Source organism: Rhinolophus hipposideros, assembly GCF_964194185.1.
Source record: "Rhinolophus hipposideros genome assembly, chromosome: 12".
In the NCBI taxonomy this organism is placed as follows: domain Eukaryota; kingdom Metazoa; phylum Chordata; class Mammalia; order Chiroptera; family Rhinolophidae; genus Rhinolophus; species Rhinolophus hipposideros.
Genome location: NC_138058.1, coordinates 52333210 through 52338886, shown reverse-complemented (window position 1 = coordinate 52338886; position 5677 = coordinate 52333210).

The window sequence follows — 5677 nt, the reverse complement described above, 5'->3', positions numbered from 1 at the left end:
AGGGTGGGAGGAAAGAACCACCAAAAAACACCACAGGCATAATATGCCTCAGAGCACACATAGGGTCAGGAAGATTTTGTGTTTCCACAAGTCAGAGTGGAAAAACCTCAAAGTGCAAGGGGGAAAGAGTAGAATATCCAAAGACATTGCTTCAGTAGGGGGTTAAATTATACCTGGATTACAGGCTGCTCTATTTCAGCCTACAAAATTTAAAAGCAAGCCTCCAAAGGATCAAACTATTTACAACTGAACTGTGTCTCAGAACAAAGATCAAGAATATTTAAAGGGATACAAATATGCCCAACACACACACAAGTAAAATTCACAACATCTGGTATCTAATAAAAAACTTAGCAGACATGCAAAGAAGTAGGAACATACAACCCAGAATGAGGAGAAAAATCAATCAATAGAAACAGACACAGAAATGATACAAATGATATATTAGCAGATAACAGTATTAAAATAGTTGTCATAACTATATTCCATATGTTCAAGAAGGTATAGGAAAGGTTGAGCATGTTAAGTAGAGATATAAATGGTTAAAGAAAATCTAAATCAAACATCCAGATAAGGATAAAAGCAATGTCTGGTATGAAAGGTACACTGGATGGAATTAATAACAGATTAGGCACTGCAAAAGAAAAGATCAGTGAACCTGAAGACATAGAAATAGAAACTAAACAAATGAAATAGACAAAAAAAAAAAAAAGAAAGAAAAAAAAAAGAAAGAAAAGAAAAACAAACCAAGAACCCCCCAAAACAGAGCACTGGTGAATTGTAGAAAATCTTCAAACAAATTGATATGTGTGTAATTGGAACCTCAAAGGAAGAGGGGGGATAAAAATACTTGAAGAAATAATGGTTAAATTTTTTCTAAATTTGGTAAAAATTTGAAACCCACTGATCCAAGAATCTCTATTAATCCGAAATGCAACGACATAAAGAAAAATCCACCAAGGCATATCATAATTAAATTAATTAAAAACTGTGATAAAGAGAAAATCTTAAGACAAACTGAAGCACATTACATAGAGAGGAACAAAGATTAGGATGCCAGCCAATTTCTCATCAGAAACAAAACAAGCAAGGAGATGCTGGTGCAACATCTTTAAAGTACTGAAAGAAAAAATATCTGTCAACATAGAATTCCATATTCAGAAAAGATTATTTAAAAAACAAAGGCAAAATAAAATTTTTTTCAAGTATACAGAAATTGCCACCATACCTGTGCTGCAAGAAATGTTAAAGAACATCCTTTAGGCAGAAGGAAAATGATACCAGATGGACATATGTATTTACACGAAGGATGGAAGAATATCAGAAATGATAAATATGTGGGTAAATGAAAAAGACTTTAATAAAAACCCTTATTTTATCAACATCTTTGAAAGATAATTGTTTAACGTGAGGTTAATAACAACATATTGTGGGGTTAATAACATATTTAGAAGTAAAATATCTGACAACAATACCAAAAAGACTAAGAGGGGAAATAGTATACTATTGTAAGTTACTTGTACTATACATTAATTGATGTAATAATTCTTGATGGTAGACAGTGATACATTAAAGATGTATATGCCACATCCTAAAACAATCACTAAAAACAAAACAGAGCTATAGGTGATAAACTAACAAAGAAGATAAAATGGAATAATAAAAAGTCAGTCAATCCAAGATAAATCAGAAAAAGTGGTAAAAAGGAACAAAGAACAAGTCAAACAAATAGAAAACAAATGGATTATTTATTTAATCACATTAAATATAAATAATCTAAATACCCATTTAAAAGTCAAAGAATGTCAAGAATGTCCAATTGGGTAAAAAAGCAAGACCTAACTATACGCTGCCTACAAGAAATCCACTATATATATATATATATATATATATATATATATATATATATATATATATATATATATATATATATATACATACACATATGAAAATAGTTTAAAAGTAAAAAGGATGGGAAATAATACACCTTGCTAACACTAATCAAAAGAAAGCTGGAGTGGTTATATTAATACTAGAAAAAAATTCAGAACAAAGAATATTACCAAGTATAAAGAGATTTATTTCATTATGATAAAGGATCAATTTGTCTAAAGGACATTACAATCCTAAACATTTATGCACTTAATAAGAAAGCTTAGAAATACATGATAAAAATTTAATAGAAGCAAAAGAAATAGGAAAATACACAATTATAGTCAGAGATTTCAACACCACTCTCTTATTAACCAATAAAACGAGCACAGAAAATCAGTTATGATATAGAAGAAATGGGGAACATTATCAATTATCGTGACCTAATTGACATTTATAGAGCATTCTATAACAGAATACACATTCTTTTCATGTACAGAAAGAATATTTACCAAGATGGATCATATTCTGGGCTGTAAAACAATTCTCAAAAACTTTTAAAGGATTCATTCATAGCAAATCTGTTCCCTGACCATGATAGAATTAAATTTGAAATCAATAACAAAAAAAATATCAGGGAAATCCTCAACTGTTTCGAAACTAAATAATGCTATTTAAATAACCTATGGGTAAAAAAATGTATACTTTTATTCTCTTTATTGTAGTGATGGTATTATACCAGCTTTTTACTTTTAACATAAACATGTTAAAACTCATCAGATTGTATACTTTAAATAGGTACAGTTTAATGTATTCTAATTATATCTCAATTAAGCTGTTAAAAAAGGCATGTACTCAAGGGTTGAGATTAATAGTAACCACAATTTTTATTGCTTCACCAATGATATTCTTAAGTGAGACTGGTTCTTTTTCTTTTCTTTTATCTTTCTGTCTTTTCTCTCTCTCTCCCTACCCCTCTCTTTTTACCAAGCATGGCAGTGAAGAACACAATAACTGCAAGTACAGTTTTGTTTTTGTAATAGTACAGTCTTGTGTCCTGTTTTGATAAGTGCTAAAATGCCAGAGTTTTTCCTATCATAGCTTTTACAACATTAATGCAAAATTAGTACAGTAAGAAAAAGCAAATCTTACTTTCATATTATTATAAAATTGACTAGACCTTGCAGACATCCAATAGGGTCTTTGGGAATCCTGGGGGTGGGGTGGAGGGGGAGGTCATGGATCACATTTTGAGAACTACTGTTTTAATAGAAATTTCTAGTCATTACTGCTTTAGTGCAACGGTGTCACTTTACAGATGGGACTAGCTGTATAAAAATTTTGCCATGGCAACTACATGGGGAAGATCTTTTTTAGCAGTTGGGTCCTTAATGTGCTTCAAGTCACTGTATAGGCTACACTATAATAAAGATGATAACCACTCCCCTTGTGAATAGGTCTATCGCTGCGTGCACACAAAAAAGTTCTTTTTCCATAATGAAAAACGGCCTGGAATTATTTAATTACATGTAATAGTCATGGGTCATCTTCTATAGGAAGAATTTGAAGAAAAAAATGTTGCAATAGGGGGAAAAATAGCAGATATAAGGGATTTCAGAAAGTTTCCAGAATGAAGGAGGTGAGACAAGAAGAATGAGTGAAGCAAAGGAGAAGGACATTTAGTGTATAAGGCACAAGAAAAGACGATAGGAATATATACAAGTAAGTAGAGAGTTTTCTTGGATTTGTAGATTTATGGAAGGTTGTCAGAAAAGCCCACATGTATTAAAAAAACAATTTTCTAAAATCATGAAGCTTCACTTACTATGTAAAATGTTTTAGATTTGTACTAGATACATCACAGGAATGGTGGATACAGAGATGCACTGCTTAGACGACCCCCTTCAGAGAAGGACTCTGTTCCTGCTTTTGCAGTGCTGTTGGCAGACAGCCTCTAGCTGTCAGGTCCTTAGGCTTCAGAGAGCTGCTTACAGGAAGTCGCCCCCGTTGAGGTGAGGGTATAAAGCCCAAGCCATTTTGACTCATGTTGGAACAACACTGACAGGCAATTTCAGTTCCAGGGCTCCCCATGGGGTTAGGTAAGGCTGTGGAAGAGGGCCCACTTCCCTGCTAACTTTGCTGTGTGCCCAGTCCTGTTTCTCTCCTCCCTCAGGGGTTTGTCCCAGGGGCACTCCCTCATACACATCCTGAATGCTGAACTCTGTCTCAGAGTCTGCTTCCTGTAGATCCCACACTGCAAAAGCATCTTATTGACTCCAATATAACCAAAATTGGAGAACCCTTGGGAAAGGAAAATCATCATCAAATTATGTGTGTTAAGTATTTTAACTCAAGCATTTTCTTATTTCTTATTTTGAATGACATCATCATTCAAAATACTGAGCATGATATTATCTTTAACATTTTGTTTCATATAGGTTTGCTATTTTCACCTTCCTTTTCCTCTCTTATAGGAATCATATTGTGGAAAGGAAAAGATAATAGGATAAGATAGGCTGTTTGTTACCCAGACACTTGGGAAACCCATGATTTCAAGGTTGGTGGAAGCAACAAGAGAGGAAATGTATTGGGAGATGTGATAGTGGTTTTTATTCTAAATATTGTAATAGAAGGTTTTGAAGTGGTCAGATTATCAGAAGACCTGTCAATGAATATAATAAAGAAGCTATTTAATTTTGTTTAAGCCAGAACAAACTGTCACTCAAGAATCTCAGACATGAATAGGGTAATTTTGAACACCAGGGAAGTAGGTACTTAACATCCTGTCTTCCCCTGTAGCTCCCGAGGAGGGCAGAACAGTGTCTTCCCAGGCCAGCCCTCTCATTTGAAACTCACTCTAAAGCCAAGCCTAAGAAAATAGAGTCAGTGAGCCTTCTGGCTGACTCCATTACCTTCAGACCTTTGCTCCCTGGGAAATAGGTCTATTTCAGTTCCCATTTTCCTGGGATTTGTTACTAGGAGATGACTCAGGGCAGGCCATGCCCTAATCCTCACTGTGGAAGAAAAAGAGGATGGTAAAATAATTGTCCTGACAACTTAGACCAGAAACCTACAGATAAAATTAGATATTGTTTTATTTTTTTCTAAAATTATCTCAATAACAGTGATCTTTGATGTTACAAAGTAAACATCGTTTTGGGGCATGCATTGGGAAGATGACTGCCTGAAGAGCCACTATGAACATTTTAGAATTCACTTATTTCAAATAATTGCTTCAACCATACTTCTCAGCTGGGGAGTATGATAGTCTGTCTCCTATAAGGCAAGGTAACCATTTGTGAGAAAAAAGAGAAAAGACATGATGAGCTGTTACAATGGTGATGCTTTGAGGGTTCCAGTTCAGGCTTTGTATGGAGGCAGAGTCTCAGTTTCCGCAACTGTAAAATGGGGTTGATATCTACCTCACATGGTTATGAAGATTAAATGAAGGAAAAACAGAAAAGCGCCCAGGACCCAGTTCCCCACAGAGAAGTATCAGCAAATGTCATTCCCTGTAGGAAGAAGAGCTGTGGGAATACACATCATAACACCACAGAGTCTGAGGAAGCCTCCCCTTTCTATTCCCTGTTATGGCACTGGAGATGTTAAAAATGCCTCTTCTGCGTCTCTTCCTTCCTCTCTTCCTCTCCAAGACAAGGAAGTGGCCATCTCTGTTCCCTTAGATTCGGAAGCTTGTGCCTCCCAGGACAGCCCAGTCCTGGGGTTGCTAAGGTCGTGGGGAGGAGAGCTGTGGCTTCAGCCTGCACAACGCAGTGGGGAGGCGACCGGGAGGAGATGGGGGAGG